The sequence below is a fragment of the Micromesistius poutassou genome, assembly GCF_964030765.1.
Source record: "Micromesistius poutassou genome assembly, chromosome: 5".
In the NCBI taxonomy this organism is placed as follows: domain Eukaryota; kingdom Metazoa; phylum Chordata; class Actinopteri; order Gadiformes; family Gadidae; genus Micromesistius; species Micromesistius poutassou.
This window is the reverse complement of record NC_140275.1, coordinates 6,189,160-6,210,857: the sequence shown is the minus strand read 5'-3', so window position 1 is coordinate 6,210,857 and position 21,698 is coordinate 6,189,160.

Below are 21,698 nucleotides of genomic sequence, written 5' to 3'. Positions count from 1 at the left end.
ATAGTATACACAGTGATGGGGGCTCTCCCGTGCTTATCTCTCACTCCAACACTCCGAGGCTCGGAGCTCCTCTATCGGCATCGGCCGGGCTGACGTAGGGCGACAGAACGTCACGTTTCTGGGACGCTGATTGGCTGCGGAGAGGCGAACAGCTGTTCCTCAAAGCAGAGTCCCGAGAAAGGAACGGGTATCAGTGAACCCTTGCAGGAAGACCATGTTGTGTAAACTATATGATGATGTGTTCCATAGTTTGGAGGATTTCTATATTCCTATATTTCCTTTTTTTCCTTTACACTAAGATCTAAACTAGCTTCTTTTTTTTAACGAGAGGCCAAATACAATGTAACGACTGCAGAAAGTTGGCATTTCAAACAATTATAGTCAACAATTACATAATATTTTTCCCTTTTTTCCCCGACAAGCCTCTGCAAGTAGCCATCTTTAAATGGTAAGAATAACGTCTTGACTTTAGGCCTATCAATCGTTATGAATTAATTGAGTTTGCATGTATGAATTATACTTAATAACTTGTATAAATTGTTGCTTTTAACTTTCTACTGCAACAAGTACCAGACACAGTGCAAAAGTGCCTCATATTTGTTTGGATGTTGTAAACAACACGTTTGGCTACATAACCTATTGCACACTACATACCTAGAAAGTAAGCAAATGTGCCACAACTAAACCAAATATGAGGTCACGCATCGTTCACAGCGAACCTATAAAGCCTAATGTTAATGTGCCTCGTCCTGCAAGACTCTTGCAGACTACGGTCTGTGCGCGTGTATATCTGACTGCATAACACACACACACACGCCCTCTTGTGTCAGGACAAGCACCCCATTCAGCAGCCCCTGAACCCAGGACACAGAGGGCGGTCCAGACAGGCCAGAGACTCTCCCTATAGTCTACCGGGGCTTGATTCAAGTGCTGCGCGGCAGAATTGAAGTCAAAACATTTCTTGTTGATGTGGATCAATTTCTAGGTAAACAAAAACAAAAACAATATTGGAAAAAACAGACACACGGGTCCCGATTTGAGTATCAGGTGGGATATTGGATCAAACGGGAGTAAGATGTTTTTGGACCGGAAGGGTGTAATTGAGATACTAGTCTTGGCTTCTGAATAAATGACTGTAGCATATTAATATTTTCATCATCATTATGAAGAAGATGATGGATTTGATATTATTATTATGATTATTAATATAATAACATTCATTAATGATATTGTTATTATTCGAATTCGATCCCTATTATCATCATTCATATTTATTATTATCAATTATTATTATTAATTATTATAACTATAATTATTATTATCGTTATTATTTTTATTTTCTATTTTATTTTTGTGTAGTGGTAGTGTAGTGTAGTGGTAAGTATTGGTTGCAGAAGCAGTGAAGTGATGGATAGAGCATGTTTTCCTTAGTAAATCTATGCTTTTTCAGTGACAGTATATTAACTCGCAGCCTGGCAGGAGATTTGGCTGGACCCTTGTAAATAATTGATTAATCCATATGGTTATTGTTCCAATATCATCTCACACTTGATGCTACTGAGCTGCACATTTGGACATTAGCAATGGTATTAAAGCAGTGCTCACTGATTGTAGACACTCTTCAACAGAGCAATAGGAAAACAAAAAGGTTCCTCAAAAACATGCAATTCTTGACACAGAATGGACACAGGACCAGGGGGGCTGGTGGGAGAGGGAGGGGGGAGTCAGGCTGAGAAGATGACAGAGTGTGTGTGAGGCGGGGTGGGGGTGGGGTTGGGGGGGGGGGTGGTGTTGCATCAGACCCAGCAACAGCTCTGCTGAATCGTCAGAAGAATGTTTCAGGAGTAACTGCGGAATATTCTCTGCCTCCCTCTCCCTCCTCTCTCCCTCCCTCTCTCTCGCTTACTATTTCTGTGTGTGTGTGTGTGTGTGTGTGTGTCTTTTTGACTGGACTGAGGCATCAAAGAACAGGGCTCTCCTCTAATCTACCTCCCTTGGTATTTAGAAGAAGGGTCAGGGAGCGAGGCTGAGGCTGCGCTGGAGAGCAGAGCTGAGTTCTACAGTACGGAGCACCCCCATCACGCACTGGAGAGAAGACCCTCAGAGATACTGGAACACCACAGACAGCTGTGGAAACAAGAATAGAGAAGACAAGAAGATGGTTGGTTAGCGGAAGCAAACATGAACTTTTGGCCACTTGATAGTCGTTGAAGTGTTAAACTACTGTGAAATTACCAAAAATGTTAAATATTTTTCAAATGTTGGTTTTTCATTGGGTCCACAGCACTACAATATATTTATGCAGTAGGCAGATGTCATAATGTAATTTAAAGGGAATGCGGAAGTCACCATAATAGTATTCATAAGAATGTAACTTGGTTGGCTCCAATGCATTATAAATAAGATTAGGAAATATGTGTTTAGATTTATCATAACAAAAACAAAGGTTACTATGGCAATTATTTACCTAGACAGGGGCCATATATGTTAATACCAATGTGAAAACATGAATACCAAAGAACAGGGAGAAATATAAAAATGTCACTTACTACTGTAATCTAACAAATAATTCATGGAGGTGGCCATGTTAAATCCATTATGTTATAATGGATGTTAAACTATCCTTGGTCTATAAAAGGACATCATATAAACCAATCGGGTAGCAATCAATTAGTAACTACATTGCTCCCTAATTTATACGATTGTGGCTTTAGTTAGCAGGAAGTATTAACATTATCTTTAGTCAACATTATTGCCTTCATTGTATTTTGTACATTTGTAGAAGTTTGCAAATTCTTCAAAGAAGATTCCCTCAAATGTATTTGAATTCAAACAGCCAAATATGTTGCACAAAAATGAATCAGTCATTTCTACTCCAATGCCTGACTGATGCAATTAATAATTCAACATAAAGGCCCCAAGGTTGACTAACAAGCAAAAATGTTTAAGGACTGACCTTATTCACTCTAGGTTCATTCACTATTAGCTGCTCGCTCCCTGAGATTACTGTTAGGTTTAAGAGTAAAAATTTGACAAACTTCCTTAGGAAAATGGTATTCAGTGTAAACATACACTATCATTTTTGGGGCTATCCAACAACCATGAAAACTATGCACAACAAAAATACATTCAGATTTCCTAATACACCTTAAGCTAGCTTCACGTCAAGTATGTTTAGTATTGTAGAGGTACATTCCCACAATCTTTCAATGTTTTTATTTGAACTGTTAAGGTTATGGTTGGGGTTAAAAACTATCATGTTTATAATGTAGTAGTTCAATCCGATTTTGAAGTTTATGAGATATTTACCATCTTAAAAGGATATTCTGCTTTTCTTATTTAGAAAAGAAGATTTAGTTTTGCATTTTTATTATAGAGAGGAAGGTGTGGAAGAGAGAGGGGAGGACATGCAGTAAATTACCCAGGCCGGATTCGATCCTGGGTCTCTGCGTTCAGGACTGTGCCTATGTGGTACGCGCTTTAGCCCAGGGCTCCACCGGGACGCCCCAAAAGGATATTCTGTTTTGAAAAAAAATGCATATCATCTTTTCTGTCAGGAATAATTGGCTATTTGAAGTATTTTCCATTATAACGACTAGTTACTACTTACTAAACTACTTACTAAAGTTTTTTCCTTTTTGAATCATTCTAATTTATGCAAAAATATGTCTTATGTGTGCAACACAAAAAATGAACAAAACAAAAAAATGAATGAAAGAAGAAGAAAGAAGAAATGGCTATAGCAGTCAAACAACTCTGTGTCATATTCTTTACATATGTTTAATCATAGTATACTTACAGGAAGCCTGTGTGTGTGACTCAAATAACTATAGTGAATTAGCAACTTACAAGTTAAACAAATAGCAGAATATATGTAGTCTGTTCAAGTTGTTAAACCATAAAACAACAGTGAATGCCATTGATGAAATCAGATAACAAAGTGTCTTCCTAAGAAGATGTCTTGGCATGGACCTTCATGCAGTATGTCTGTTTATAACAGCCCATCTTAACTTTGATGTTTTATTCTTCACCTTATCTGGAAGATTAGAAGTCCATACTGTATATAGATGACACATCATCTATACAGTACATACTGTACACAGATTATTTGAAGCAACAGTGATGCTTCAGTCAGGAAGGCTGCTTGCCCTTTAAGGGATTCAGATCTTCTGTAGCCCTCACAGAGCCACTCAACGATGGTGCATCCTAACCAATCACAAGCCTGCACGCCACTATAAGTATTGCTGCTGTTTTATTCTCCTATTTGTCATTGCAGATGCAGATTATCAACAAACCCACCTCAAACCCACTGTTGGCCTGGACCTGGTCCACCCTCTTCCCCGTGGACTGTCCTCCTCTCTAGATCAGTGTTTCTTGATGGGTCGGCACCCACGATGGGTTGCGATCCAGTCAGAGGTAATATGGGCCGCTTGCTAACAATGCATTGTGTAAACTCAGAAAACTCTGAGCACAAATAATTCTGAGCACCAAGTTTGGCTCCCATGGTCGGTCCCGGTGGAACTGTCCTTTGAGTCCAGAGAGTTGAAGAACGAACCCCCGCTGGAGATGAAGGCAGACAAGTCAAGACCCTTCCACGTCCACTCACCGTGATGACACATCTCCCTGGACAGCAGCGGTCAGGGACCCAGGGACCCCCCACTGACCCTACTGACAACCTCTCTCTCTCTCTCTGTCTCTCTCTCTCTCTCTCTCTCTCTCTCTCTCTCTCTCTCTCTCTCTTTTGGGCTCTGTCTCTCTCTTTCTCTCTCCTCTCCCTATCTCTCCCTCTCTTGGGTCCATCAAGGCCTGTCCTCCTGCCCCACAGACCATATGGCCAACCCCCCCCCCACCCCCCTCTCTCCCTGCCCCCCCCTCCCCCTCCCCTCCCCTCCCCTCAGCTGGGGTAAGCCAGGGCACCATGGCCAGCCACCTGAGGCACCAGCAGCCTTGCTAATCATTCCAGACAAGGGCCACTTGACACCAGTGTGACAGATGGTGCTCCGACAGTACCGGCCTACACTGTTGCTGCTGCTCACTCATCTCTCTCCCTCTCCATCTCTCTCCCCCTCTTTCTCTCTCTCTCTCTCTCTCTCTCTCTCTCTCTCTCTCTCTCTCTCTCTCTCTCTCTCTCTCTCTCTCTCTGCATGGGTTTGTGTATATGTCTGTGTTTGCGTGTGTGTGTCTGTGGGGTGTGTGTTGTGTGTGGGTATCTTGTCTTCTGTGTCTGTTTGTGTGTTTGTGCTCATGTGAGTGCGTGCATGTGTGTGTTTGTGCATTTGTGTGTGTGTGTGTGTGTGTTGTCGTGTTGAGAGACACAATAAGGATGATGGTGTCAGGGGTGGTTAAACATGATGGTGGCAGTGCTGCTTGTGGTGTCTCCAGGGCTGTCCATAGCCTGAGGCTCAAGACTGCAGGCACACTGCAACACAGAAGACAGCATGCACAAACAACCTGCTGTGTGTGTGTGTGTGTGAGCAGTCAGCAACAAGGAGATTGTATAATCTGTAGTCTATCAACAACGGTCGAAAAGTTCATCATTTATTATCTGTAACAGGGAAATATCCATTTTTACCTTTTCACCTTTTACATGACTTGGCATATGAATAGACAAGACATGTAACTCTTCCAGCAAACATCAAGAAGCCACATGTAATATAATCCTTGAATGTGCTCAATAGTGAGTTATGCTTCTATGCACACACTTGACTGAATAGCTTTGTGCTAAAGCTACAATTACAATGGACCGGATGACTTTGGTACTTGTATCGAGAGAGTCACCGTGGTTAACCTGGGGATGACTTACCTGAGGTTTCTAGGTGGTAACCCTAACCCAACTGTTACTGAACCTAATGTTCTAGAGAAAGAGGCATGTGTGGCTAAAATACATCCAAACTAAATGAAGAGATAGTAAATATAATATAGTAAATATAATTCATTTTGTGCTTGAAATCTACCATGCAAATATGGTTCAAACAGAAAAATGTAATGCTAGTTATGCATTTATTCAAAATCTATGGCGGTATGTAAATGACCGCAGGACATACACACTCTTTGTAGGTCCCCAAAGAGTCGTAAGCTGAAGGCTTGTATGAAATAGTGTTGAAGTCAATACCGATGCATTGGAGCCGAGCAACACAATCATCCTGTTCCACTGACAGTGATTCATTATGTGTAATTGCCCTATCTGGTTGTTTGAAATGGTCAATTTATAACTGTCAAGTTAGTATTATGCAATGTCTCATTGTATATTTGATTGGCCCTTTGTCTTTACAAAAGGACAAAAAGGGCAGGGAAAAAAGAAGAAAAATGTCGAACAATTTCCTCATCAGAGCAAATAGCATTACCAATGTATTTCTTTGGACCTCAGATGAATGATGAAGAAGAATAGAACAAAAAACCGGCTTCCTCTGTCTGTGTGAGTGACCCTCGCTGATAGAACACAGACATGTCTGAGACAGCCCGCCTCACAGAGCTGAACATTCAAGCACCCCCTCTCAAATTGTCATGCAGTCTGACCCGGAGAAGGAGGAAGCTTTGTTAAACAAATACAGTTGATCTTATTCTTGATCGCAATGTATATATTTATTAACATATTCTTTTGTTGATGGTTATTTTGATTATCTTGTTGTAAGCCCTGGGGTTTTACCTACCATGATCTTTACAATACAGGGTCAATGGTTTCAGGTTATATTGTCCTCAAAGGTTGAATATTAACCTTTAAAAAGTCATAGTGGCCCTTTTGTGCTAATGAGACCACATAAGGTACTACATAATGAACCTCATTTACTATAAAATGGTCGAGGGCCTCTGATGGCCAATTACTGACATAGTTACTCTATGTTCTTCAAGTAGTCCAAACTGTTTGGCTTGCCTTTCCCAAAATAAAGATCATTTCTACAGTTCTACAGCTACAGCTTCCAGAAACAACAAACAACACGTTTTGACGTTACTGACTTACTCACTCAGTGACCAAGGTCCCGATAAACATGGAAGCTTCCATGACAACAACAGCAATGCATGGTCAATGCAAACAAGCTGTTGTCTCCCGGTTGAGAAGCAGAGCTAGCCAAGGACAGTAAATGTTGTTGTTTTTTTAAAAGAGGAAGCTCACATGTCCATCTGACAGTAGCACCTAATGGAATGTAAATCGGCTTTGCTCATCAGATTAGAGACCGAGACGGATGGATGGATAAATGGACAGCAGGTCTGGCTATGACTTTCCTTAATGATAAAGTCCTATGATGAATGTGTGTTTGTGTGTCTGTGTGTGTGCGTATGTGTGTGTGTGTGTGTGGGTGTGTGGGTGTGTGGGTGTTGATGTGTGTGTGTGTGTGTGTGGGTGTTGATGTGTGTGTGTGTGTGTGTGTGTGTGTGTGTGTGGGTGTGTGTGTGTGTGTGTGTGTGTGTGTGTGTGTGTGTGTGTGTGTGTGTGTGTGTGCGCTTGTGTGTGTGTGTGTGTGTGTGTGTGTGTGTGTGTGTGTGTGTGTGTGCGCTTGTGGGTGTGTGGGTGTGTATAGTTCTTGGTGCATGGTGCGTGCATGTGGAAGTAAGCAGGGTCACTATTGGAGGAAGGCAGCAGACGGGAGAACCAGCAAGTGGACCAGAGGAGAGAGTTGAACCGCGGCGTGGAGGGTTTGGTGGGGGGATGGTTGATGTGTTAGGAGGATGTGTGTCTTTCACTCACACAGTACTCTAAGTGGCTATATTTGCGCCTGGCTGTATGTGCAATGTGGCATATTACAGGGCTGTCTCTGCTAGCACTCATTTGACTACATTTAGAAGCAGTGTCGTTGACAAGTTGATAGTTAGTGCATCAGTACATTTGGGAAAACTATAAATATACTGATGTCTGGATAATTCATGTTAATCATTAGTCTTATTAAATAATACACACAATTTGTAATATATAATATTAATATATAATGTATTATTCAGATATGAATAATACCACCTTACAATTACAATTTATTATAATTAATCATTTTTAAGCATCCTTGGATGTCCACCAATTTAATAATTTAAAACAACAGAAGCAAATATAACACAAATCCCAATGAGACTATTACACATTTCTAACCACCTTGAACCCTCTGTTCTAAATGTGAAATGGTTTACAATCAAGTGTTAATTCACTCAGAGGCTAAAGTCATCTCATGTTGAATCCTGAAAACTTTAATCATATGGACTTTGTGAAACTCTTTCAATTTCATGATTATGTTCTCTTTTCATACAGCATGAATCGAAATCCCTTTGTTTAGAGACATAGTAGCCAGCCTTCTCAATAGCTTCCTTGTTGAACTTTAGTATTTTGGATTAATATCAAAATGAGTGCTTGGTAACTTAATGTGTCCCTGTGTGTTGTAAAGACACTGGTATCAGACAACCCATTGTGACGAGGGATTCTGTTCATGGGATTAGCACCAACCAAAGAAACATGAATGCAATTCAACAAACATTCAAATGGGATTCCACATTTCTTCTTTGACACATCACAGATATAACATTATAAAGATGTGTTCACCCCACATAACAAGGGTCTGTTCCATTATCTTATGAAAAAACAATGTTTGGGCCGGGACTGTGAAGCACGTCCTGCAGAACCTCAGCAGGACATCCAGGGGCCAGTTATCGCTCTGCATTTCTTTTCATTCCTTCCTTCTTCTATCTTTTCTAAAGTCAAGTTTTCATTAGAACTCTAACAACACTGAAACGGTTATTCATAGTAGGCCTACACCTTTTATCTTTACTCTCATAAACATTAGGCTGAGGCCCTGACCATAAACCTCGTTCGTTCTTCTTCCCTGTGAGCATAGAGTCCTTGGTGTGATCCACTGATAGCAGCAAGGGGCCGCTCCGTTCTGTCACCAGAACACCGGCTCTGTCAAGCAACACTTCTGTTGTGGCTAGAGTGTTTTAATTACACATTTTGCATATTGATGAATGCACATTGGTATTCGGGCAATAGATGAACAAAAAATAACAATTAATAACGATTTTGGAAGCGTTAAGCCTGATGTAGCTGGTCCCCTTCCAGGGGAAGGCCGTTCCCATGAGGCTACGTGGTGAAAGTGCACATGGAAATGAAACAAAGAGCGAGGAATCTTTTTGTGGAATTTGAGGGTTTGTGATTTCGTTTTTAGATTATTTTTGTATTTGTTAAAATATGTAATACGGTTAATATTAATAAAAACATTTTTTGTAGTTCTATATCTGAGGCAAATCCAAAATATTATCCTCTTGTGTGCTTGCAACATTGATATGCATTAATATAGTACATCAGAATGTTCTTGATCAAAATTGAACTGACAATGTTTGTTAATGAACGAGGCAGGAGAGGGCACCTGTTTCTAGGGTTTGACCACAGGCCGTTCCGACCAGAATAAAGACCCTGGATGCACTGACAGTGACCAGGTTGAGTCCCTAGATGGGAACACACTGATAAGACAGAGGCTAAGGTTGCCGTCTAATTGGGCTTTAAAGTGGCATTCTGGCTGGAAATGACTTGGTTGAGATATGTAACACGATTGGTATATATATTTGCGTAGTTGAATCAATTAAGGAGAGTTTGACTCACCACATGATATATTACTCTCACAAATGGTTCCTGGAATACGTTGGGAAAGCATATCCCCGCCCTACTATACAATAACAATGTGGTCATAGGCATCTCTATGACCACCTCTGAATGTTTTCCAAGGTCTCAGTTCAAATGCATCTCTAATTTACTTTGCATCCACACCTATATTATAACGTTGTTATTTAGGGTCCAGCATGTGAGCTTGTATTCATAAACCTGTGAACAAACGGTTTGCCCATCTAAATAAAAAAATAAAACCATCCCATTCCAATGAAATTAATCACCTAAACTATTATCCATTACGTAATACTGTAGATCAATGGATTAATTTACTCTGGGTCAAAAAACAATAATAATTAAAAAATATATTTGTATAAATATTGAGATATATGTATATGGCTCTATACTACATAGGTATGTGTCTATATTTTACAATGTTTTACAATGTTTTACGTTGGGTTTAAGGGTTTGTAAAAGCTTGACCTCACCCATGCTCCATATTTTAGACAATGGAGTCCTACCTTAGAAAATCTCATCCCAGCCAATCACGATCACTGAAGGAAAAAACAAAGTAAATGACAAACTTTAGAAATGTCTTACCCTTATTGTGTATTATTATGATATTATTATAATTAAACAACATTTGCTAATGTCCTTCCAAAAATCATCGCACTACATCATGGCACTGTGATATGAATGGGGTAAGTACAAAGTCTTGTACAAAAACATAACAAAACACTACTCTAACACACACAGCCTTTATTATTATACCTAATGAGTAAAATACTTGTTAAGGTTTTGTAAACAACTCTCCTTGTGCCTATTTAAATGAAAAAGTCTAAACTCATCCTCTTAAAACATAATGATTCAATGATATAGAACAATCATAGACAAATATTGTGAAATTGCTTTGCGTGAATCTCTATGTTCCCCAATAAGGCTGATATTCAACGATACTGGGGCGTTTTACCAAATAGCTGAAGTCGAGTGTGATTTTGCAAATCATTTGGAATATCGCCACAGACAATCTTTGAAACGTCCCGTTATTAAAGCAATGAGGGGTTTGTCCCCGCCCCACCCTCACTCCCACCCCCACCCCACCCTCACTCCCACCCCCACCCCACAGGGTGGTGTGGGAGACAGTCTAATTCTGTTTGCCTATGTCAGACTCACCCGCTCTGCAATTATCATTGTGAATGGTGCCTGTAGACAATAATTGCTTTGTTTTTCAATTATTTGATGAGGCTCCTGGTAATTTACTTCATTCTATGAAATATGCCAATTACACATTTTAATTATAGTTTTCACTGTATCACTTTTTGCTGTCTCTGAAAAGATGTAATACCGCTATTAGGAAGAGAAGAGGGACAGTTTAATATTGCATATGCCGATTCACTGCTGTCTTACTTTTCCTTAATATAGAACTAGAATGACAGGACCCAGGAATAGGAATATCTACAACATTTGAGTTTGTTGTTTGGTTTGTATGTATTTCTAAATTAGTTTGAATGTGTAATGTGCATGTTTTTGTATCCTTTGTATTTTTAATCTAAGCTTTGAGTTGTATTAAGTGAATGTTGACTTAGCCTATGACTATTCAAAGATGATTGTGTGGGCTGTAATTATAGTGGCGCTACCGAGGACATTCCCAAGAGAGACAACCAGTGCCCAGACCCATGGCTCACCAAAGGGAATACAAAATGACATGAATCATTATGTACTGATGATCCTGTCATCAGGAGTTATGTAGTGTTCTATTCTTCGCTTGTTCAACTTCTGCCTCTCCTTGATGAATAACAACGATTTCCTCCAACACAAACACATCTTAGGAGATGCCATCACTACATGAGGAACATGTTCATCATACTGTCTAAATAACAAAAGGACATCAACAAAAATCCCTTTAGAAAGCATGCCTTTTTTTTTTTTCAAAACACTTTAATTTCAGAGTTTCAGTGTGCGTCAGTCTGGTCCTACAGAAAGACTTAATTCCTCTCTTGGGTCCCAAGATGAGAGAGTTTAAGAACCCATTTTATATAGTATTTATTCAATGTAAAAAAAAATGTACCCCGCATAACTTTATGCATCTCATATTTTAAACGTAATTTTATACTTAGACTGCTGTATTTCACTACTTACTGCTGTGTTCTTTTTGTTGAGTAGATGATACTCGCTTTACCATAGATGGCATTGACTGATGGTGGAAACATTCTTGAAGTATCTCATCTCCTAAGACCCCAAAAGGTGTGGAGAATATAGTGATGCAGTATCCTTTTAATAGCATGGGATAGCATGGAGTGTGTTTTGGACACTTGTGAGACGTACCATATCACTACACTGACATTTATACATTTTACAAATGTTTTTTTAATTTGAGGTAATGGACATATAATGAATTCCTTATTTCAAATATAGCAGTTAGTGTGTGTGTGTGTGTGTGTGTGTGTGTGTGTGTGTGTGTGTGTGTGTGTGTGTGTGTGTGTGTGTGTGTGTGTGTGTGAGCGTGTGTGAGCGTGTGTGTGTGTGTGTGTGTGTGTGTGTGTGTGTGTGTGTGTGTTTGCGTGATAGCTCTTTAGCGTGATCCAGACAATCTGGACACTCGGTAGAACTAAGACACTTACTCTACCCCCACACCACTTCCTGGGAGGTGTGTGTGTGTGTGTGTTATTGTCAGTGATGCATTAGGGGAAATTCTGGATTTATGAACATGTAAACGTTGGGATCGTTTTTGGAGTGAGGTGGTGGTTGGAATAAACATTGCCCTTTTGTGATGTAACCTTTTAGAGGGAGACTAGTGATTAGAGCTCATGCATGGGAACACGTGCTGAAAATAATGTCTCATACGCTATTCGTCACATACATAACAAGCATTGTTCTTGAGGTTTGCATCCAAAGGCACAGCCCAGACATAATACATTTCTAAATGTTAATTATGTTCTGTGCACCTTTTGACAAAAAAATCGTTCATTTTTTTTACCTCCTAGTGTTTTAAACACCACTTCTTCTGCAGCTAAATTAAATCATTACATTGATTAAATATTTGGGTTGGGAAGATAACTTGTGGAAATAGGCTTAACTTCAAATCAATAATAGGACATTAGGATTCCCCCACCCTATCGCATGAAGCCGGCAACAGGCACGACAAGTGTTTTAATTTCCATCCAAGGAAAGCCCAAATGATAACGTCTCATTCATTATATGTTTTATCGTGTGCTATTATTAGCAGTTTTTTTTAGTTTTACTTGGAAAGTGTCATATTAGAGAATATACTCTGAAATACATTTCACATCATTGCACCCATTCTGAAAGGCCTTTGCTTGATACTGCACTCTGTACTCATGTCTCCATGGGTTGGCTCTAAAATACCTCTACTGTTAGCGACCGTACATCCAGTCAGTACATTTACATGCACAGCTTAATCCGATTAAAGCCATAGTTCGACTATGCTCCGCAATTGGACAACTGCAATTGTCCGAGTATACATGGCGGTGAGTAAATCGATTCATTGGCCGAAGCATGTCATTCCCTGGTACGATAGGTGGCGCCGTACCCATTTCAACTAGTGGTAATAGAGCCACAAATGTTATCTGTCAAAAACATTTATTTTGACAGATGTGCCCAAAGTTACTACCTTACAACCTTGTTAATGACCCACATTTAGGAAAACATGTACTTTTAATTCAGCCTTGGGTGAAATGGAAGCGTAGTGTCTGTGTGCTTCCACCTTTAATGAATGCATGCCATGCTCGCTCCCGCGGCCGGGACACAATTCTTATAGAGGATAACTACATTCACCGGCTTCCTCTATCTTCTGCGCCACCTTTTTAAATAAATTGCCGTTTCTCGTTTTCCGACGGCGACAACAACACAACTATCGTCTCCTTCTACTTCCGGCTCACGGCCCTGGGAAAAGATCTCGAGCATGCGCAGAACGCAATTCAACCCATAATCCAATCCCATTCCGTACATGCACGCTTAACTCGACTATGAATCAAATTATCTAGGGTTCTTAATTTGACTATGAGTAACCCAATTCGATTCGATTTTAGCTCGACTAAGGTGTATACATGCATCTTAGTAATCCAATCATAGTTGGACTAACCCAATAATTAGACTTTCTTGAGTGTTTGTATACTATGAGACGCATGAAGTGCATTTAATGTTCTTTTCCTATTTATATCTTCTAACTATCTTTTCTATTAGCACACACTGACCCCCCCCTCGAAATGACTTGAAACATAGCAATTTACAAGTTCTGTATTGATTTGCCGATCGATTTGATTACAATTGAATTGTGAGAATTGAATTAAGAATATCAGCTGAGTAGTGGAGAAGTTGGACCATTGACATCATCGGTCCAGAATTTGTTTCCATTGCTTTGAATTAGATAATGTATGTCAATGGTCAAACTTCTCCACAATTCTTTCCTTTCCTTGTTCTTTTTTTCAAAACACACATACTGTGTTGCATTAGAAAATAAATCCCTTGTAGGTAAGGGATCCATAAAACATAATTAACGTGCAAAACAGCAGGACTTTGCTAAACATTTTTTTTATAAAGGTTAGGCAAGGCTTTTTCCAGGTCTATTGCAGCACCAGAATACTGTCGTTCTAAAAATACTTACTGTAAATATGACACATGGATAGTGTCAACAATGCATATGCACTGCCTTGTTGTCCCTAATCGTATTGCATAATGCTGACACATGGCACATACATGCTGACACATGTTCACATGATGCACACTACAGAATATTACTTCTTCCTGGGAGAGAACTAAATTCCCTCTAGGATTTAGACAGCTTGCTTTAATGGCACAATGTTGCCCAGTCCACTGCCAACTCGACCATCACTGTTTGCCTATACATTTAGGGCCTAATGTTAGAATTTATAAAGAAAGTTAAATGTCTTCATTAAGATAGGCGAGGTATTAAGAGTTCAAAACAATTAAGTCAGCCCTGCATTGCTGTGCTTTGATTATTTATTTAAAGCTTTTCTCAGCTAAAAGCTTTAGCCAACTAAAATTGAATGTTGTTAAAGGGTATTTCGGAGAAATGTTTTGGCCAATTGGAAGCAAATATATTCTGGAGAGAGAACACCAGAGAAAGACGTTGAATGAACACACACGCAGTCAACGCAGGGGTTCCCAAAATGTCTTCATGCCTTGACCCAAATGTGGAGGTACTAAATACAGTATTGCACTATTGTGTTAAAACAACCAACCTATAGATGAATGAAACAGACATGACATGCCTGCAGATTATTGCATCCATATTCAGCTCATTGTATCCATCCCCTGATCCACTTGGCCCACTGCTGAGCCACAGTTTGGAAAGCGCTGAAGTCGAGTACTGGAGTCATTTAGTGAACTGGGAGCACATTTCAGTCAGGATGAATTAGCAATGCTGAGCAATTTATCTCTCTCACAAATCTGGACTCTACAACCCCATTTGAATGTAGATTGTATCCAGTTTTAAAAAAACTCATCTATTTGCAGGAAGGGCACAAAGTGTTCATGCCCGTCTCAGCCTGTTCACACGATATCCCGACACACATATACTGGCTTCCTATGTGTACCACATCCATGGTTTGCACAATCTATACAATTTTACATTACTTTTATTGCCAAGTATGTTGTCCTTAAAGTACTGCAAGGGCTAGGAATCATAATAATAAAGAAAATAAATGTGCATATCCTTCCCTCTTCTCTTTGTATTGGTTGAGGACTGGTGACGTATCAGCTAGTCTCACGTGAAAATCTCTAAGCTAAGCCTGGTCATCTCTGACTTCCATGAGACCTTCTGTCTTGACGAGAAGCTAGCGCTAGCCCATTTACATTGAATGTACCGTACAACAACTTCCGTGGTGGTTTTGACAACGGTTGTTTGGATCATCTGCACAACCGTACCCGCCTGATCAGGTGGAGAACATTCTACACCTGTCAAGTTGTTATGTGACTCAACACATGTGGAATACATTACAAAATAACATTATCGGCCTGCTTCTTAACATTATTTCTGAACCAAATATCTTTGCGTGTGTCCCTCCGATGCACGATATTGAGCCTTGAGCAACTGTGGCTGCTCGAACGGGTGAGAAAGTCTTACTGGTGGCAAACTATTTGAAAGTAGGACATAGTGTTGAAACACCTCAACCTCACCCGGTAGAGCTTGGCCCTTGAGCTCTGCCCCAGCAAGGTCACCTGAGGATCCTGATCTCCGCCTGGAAAGCTTGAAATGCACTTAGGTGATCCGGAACAACCCCCCAGTGGTCCAAGGTCAACCATCTGTACCAGCTCCCCCTGATGTTACTGCTGCTTGCCCTTTGCTCTGCATGCTTCCTGCGGCCAACTCTTGCTGGGCCCGGCACATGCCATGTTATTGGGTGATGAACACACAGGAAGTCCCATGTTTACCTGAGAGAGGTGATGAGAGGTCTGCTTCCTCTTTACTTCACTGCAATTGATCAACTATAGAGGACTTTATGTTTTTCTCTTAATGAGTTGTAGTCTACAAACTTTTGCCACATAGTTATTCTATAATTTGATCCATAGTTAATCACGAATAAGCCATATCATAGGTTGTAGAAGACATTGTGGCGGTGTTACACATTTAAATCAAAGAGGCCAAATTGGGCCTTTTGAACCAAATGATGTGACCACTTTTCTCCATTGAGGGGCACTTAAGCGTAATTGTCTCACGGGATCTGGGGAGTAAATCCCGTCACTAGTCCATGTTTGAGTTACTCGCAAGAGGGGGGGGGGTCCAATTTCCTCCTGCCTCCAAATACCTGGAGGCTGGCTAATTGAAGATCTACCTTAAAGGAGTAGTTCAGGATTTTGGACATCGGGTCTCATTTCCAAGTGAGCCAGTGTGTTATTTATCATTGGAGACCGTTTTCAACACTTTTCATTCAGTCCTTCTAGTTGCAGAAATCGATGGTGCTAGGCTAGCGCAAGTCGAGGGGAACTGCTAGCCTTCCAATAAAAACAGTTTTACCCACTCCCGAGGCAAACCAATTACAATGCCTTTTATAGGCAAACCAATTATAATAAATGTCTGTGTTGATAGAATAGTGTTAGAAATAAACTTACCCTTGCATCGCATTGCATTTAGTTTATAATCCCTGTAGTTGGAAGCAAGCTACGGCAGCGGTGGACTGATATTACCTGGAGTGCGCTTCACTGTTTACCTTCTGCTGTAGTGAATTGGTTGCTACACCGGAGCAAAGTGAAATTCCGCCGCTGCTGAGAAAGTAGTCCCCCAAAATATAATGATCATTGCGATATAAGGATAGTTTTATTTCTAATATTATTCTATCAACACAGACTGTTTTTATTGGCAGGCTAGCAGTTCCCCTCGAGTTGCGCTAGCCTAGCACCAACGATTTCTGCAACTAGAAGGACTGAATGAAAAGTGTTGAAAACGGTCTCCAATGATAAATAACACACTGGCTCACTTGGAAATGAGACCCGATGTCCAAAATCCTGAACTACCCCTTTAAGCCATACCACTGGGCAAAGAGGATGACTGGGTGAATGTGAATGTCTCAATATGACATATGTCATGAACAGAAATCCTGCTTTTAAGGTTTTATTTATTTATTTATTTCTGCTCAGAAGTGATTGACATGACATGACATTAATACAAATGCAATTCAAATGAAAAATATCAATGTCTGCACTAGTAAAAGTTTAAAAGTCACCTCACAGGGTATTTGATATCCCTTTTTACAGTAAAAAAAAAGAAAATAATAACACTAATTAAATTAGTTAATTTGAAATGGAATGATGTGATTCGATTTTTTTAACCCTTGATTATTTAATGTTTCAAATAGTTTAGAGGATCAAATGTCGTACAGGTTCTTTTTCAAATAACATTGTATTTCGATTTCTTTGTGTACAATAGAATAGAATAGAATTAGAACTAAAAGCACAGAATAGTATAAAGTAGGCCTATATTATACATATTGACGGCAAAGGGTATCAGGCAAAATGCATTTAAACGCTGCTCTTTGTTGCCACGTTGGCGTCTATTTAACATAAAGTACCTATAGATTTATGTTTAGGCTAGGGCCCATATCTAATTGAGTGTTGTAAAACAACGTCTGCTTGCTGGTGTACCAGAGCCCAGGGCGGAAGGCAGACCTTTGGACGAGGCGACAGCAGCAGGAGCATCCTATAACTTACTGACTGCTGCTACTTAATATATAATGCAATATCCTACACTGTGCCATTTGTCATTTGAACCAAGACACAGATTATGGCTCAGGGCAGTGCATCTGTCCGAGGAGGTTCTGTGAAATGGGCTAAAAGCTCCCCCAGCTGAGGCTAACCATTCACATGTTGGACCTGGGGTCACCTGCCCCTCTCCTCCTCTTCCACCTCCTCCTCCCCCTTCTCCTCCTGCCCCTCTTCCACCTCCTCCCCCGCCTCCTCCCTCTCCTCCTCCTCCCCCACCTCCTCCCTCTCCTCCTCCTCCCCCACCTCCTCCTCCATCTCCCCACCTCCTCCCAAACCCCCCCCCCCCCCCCCTCTCTACCTCCCCATCCTCCTCCTCATGCACACACCTACACTGTTTGGGCCATGCTCAACACGCTCTTTGATTCACTGTCCTGTTCTGTACACCCACACACCCCCACACAAACAAACGCACACAGATAGAAACAAACGTGGAGTCTATGTTCTTCATTGACGACAACACAAAACAGGGTCGCCAGATTGGGCCGGAAATCTGGCCCAATCTGGCAACATTGCCCGGGAGCCCAGTTTGTTGTGGAGGTTATGTCCACCGTGTCCACCGAGCTACCAGACACAGTGTCCGCGCCACCACTGCCGTGTTGTGACACCTCCTCCATCACCAGCCTCCTGGCGGGGAGAAGAGGTGCCATGGCCAGGCCCCCGCAGACCCACGGAGGGGGGCGGGGGGGGGGGGGGGGTGGAAGGGGGGGCGGGGGGCTTTAGAAAAAAGACAAAATAAAACGCTATTCAATTCATCCCTCTGCACACCTACCACCCACTGACTGCCCTGCACGCAGCAATTTATGCACACGCGCCACAAATGAAAAGTGGAAGGGTGTGTGTGAGTGTGTGTGTGTGAGTGTGTGTGTGTGTGTGCGGTGTGGGGGGGGGCGAGGCGAGAGAACTGTCAAGCCCCTTCAATTGGCTCCGACATAAGTTACAAGCAAAATTTTAATTAGCCGGGAGGAACGGAGCAGTAATAATTCAGAGAGCGGAAGCCCCCCCCCTCGCCCGCCCCTCTCGCTCTCTCCCTCTTTGTCAGGGGGAGGAGGTGGGGAGGGGGGGGGGGGGGGTCTTGTCGACATTGTTGTCGCTCCATTCACAGAGCATCTGGATACTCCTCCAGGGGCCCCGCGGGGGCCGGGGGGTGGGGCGGCCTGGGACCACTGCTCAAGAGAGCAGACCTGCCTCTGCTGGAGTGTGTCGTGAAAAGGTATAGGGCCCGCCTCCGAATTAGCCCCTCGTGTTTGAGGTTGATATTCAAGCTAAGGATGCTTGTGTGGTGACTTGTGACCTCACAGCATCTTCACCCAGCGGACAAAAGAGAGTAAAGAAGAAACACTTTTAGGGGCGGAGCAGGGGGGATATCGACAAGAGGCAATGAGGCTGTTTTTTGTCTCGGCTAAATTGGGAAATCTTGGCGGATTTTGTCACGAGGGGTGTGAGAGAGGGAGTACAGACAGCGCTACGGAGCGGGACGGGACCTGACGGACGGACACCTATCCAGACAGATATCTCTTCTGTTTCAAACGGGTCTAGAAATTGGAAGCGATTGTACAGCATGCTGCCGCTCAGCCGTCTCCCGTCCTGGGCTGTGAGGAGTGGGAGGAGAGACTGCACGGCCAATCCACAGCATCCATATTTACGCATGGCTGACACATCTGTCCATGACGATTCCGACATTTATGGTGAAGTTTGGTGGTCGCTTCCATTATTTATTTACTCACAGAGTGCGTGGCCCGCTCTTCAGTGTTGGGGGAAGGGGGGGGATAGGGGGGTAGTAGGGAAGGACAGCCCCCCCCCCCCCACAGCCCCCCATCTGTGACTTCCTTGTTTGCACAAGCCTGTGGGGGCAAAATGATCCCTGCCCACATACACACACACACACACACCCCTCCTCTATCACACTGCCCCCCCCCCCCCACACACACACACACACAGACTAACACACAACCAGGCTGAATGTGGTAAACTACGTACGCGGTGTGAGAAACAGACTAGATCCTAGACGCTGCTCTTGTCTCTGCCCTGTTAGGGGTCAGGGACACTGGTGAGCTGTCTGTTTAGCAACCCTCCAGCTCAGAGCTCAACTGTTGCCATATGGCCCCCTGAGCTCCGCCCCCCAGCCCCCCCCCCCCTCTCCATTCCCGTCCATGGTAGCCCTGATTTATCCTCTGCTAGCCCAAGGCTAACTGTGGGCTCGTCCCGCTCACACCCCCAGTAGGAAACAATTGGCCCATTACGGATTAGCCCGAGATTTATGCTTTATTGTCTTTGCAGTCGTTGTGGCCCTCTCCCAGTGACACCAGCCTGGGGATGTGTTCTCTGTTATCACCCCTCAGGAGTACTTAGGGCTGAGCCCCGAGCCCCCACCACGTTGGGATACACTCACAATAGGGTTTTTGAATTTTGGTGTCCAAAATAGATGAAAAAATTAAATGTACAGCCCTAGCCAGATTTGCTTGGTTGTGCTAAATCAATATGATTATTTTAAAATGTTTGGTCACGCTCCAAATATGAATTGATATTCGTGCTCTGTGTGATTTCTGCTTAAGTAAGTGTATTTTGTATTTAAAATGCTGTGTTCTTGCTGGTGACCAGACCTTCAGCGGCTGACCCTTGCTGTCTGGCAGTCACGTAGCAACAGCCAAACGCTGGCTACTTTGCATGAGCACTAAATTATCCCTCCAAATGCATAACTGTTATTAAAATGCTATTTCCTCACAAATGGAATACTTTTGTTTGGATTTAAAATGCTATTGCTGCTTGAATGCTGCGTCAAAGTTCAACGGAGAAAGTAAAAATGTGAGCATTTCCATAAATTTGCCTAATGCAGCCATCGGGCTCAGACAAAGGACAGCGTTTGCAGGATACTGTTAGGTTACTGCCTTTCATCCTCAGCTCCTGATTTTCATATAAAAGTCTTTTTTTGATACTCTGTATTGGCAGACAGTGTACTGATGGTCAAGGGACAAACACAACTGTGGATATTCAACATTGTACCATTGCTTTGAATTAGAAAGGATGGCCGGAAAATGTGATATTCATCATCAGAAAACAAAAGGCCAATGAGTCTGTAGTATATGGGTGACTGACTACTGCTATGTCCAGAGCAAAGCTACTCCTTTGCTTCACTTTATATGCAAGTTATTGGCATTATTGTTTTGGTCACACAATATAGATTGCCTTTGAAAAATATTTCATTTGCACTATTTTGGGACTAATTCCATTTTTGGAGTAGGATTTTTTGTCCTAGGTAAAGAGTTAGACATAAGATTTATCATATTATGTTGACCTGTGGACTTTACACATGAACTATTAAAAAACAGTTTTTCCTGTTTGTATTGTTGGAAAAAAATCCTTAGATCTAGGAAACAGAAAATTGTCTCTTATTAAAATGTAATCTAAACTGTAAATTCTGCCAAAAGGTCCTTGAAATAATCAGTTGAAAACAATCACCTGAAAGGGCTTTTATGTACGCATTTTGCTTGATGTTTAATTTCATAAAGCGGTTTATATTCAGACAGCAAAGGAAATGTATGAATGCTAATGGCCCTGAAATCAGTTTGAATTATTATGAACTTGAATATTGCTAATATGCAGTGCAGCCATTGCATTGTTTCTATCATATGTTGTTCTTGCTATTGTATCAGAGCTTTTCTTTGATGATCACATCAAGGAAATATTTAATCAAACAACATTTCAGAGAGCAAAATGTAAAACTCAGCCTTAACCAAAACATAGAAACTTATGCTACAGATTAGTTTAGCTGTCTGTCCCTAGATCTGGTAAACAATAATGTTTGACCTTACCTCCTCTTATTACTAGCAAGCATTTTTAAACCGTTACTTTAATAATCAGCCACACTATATCCACAGCCAAT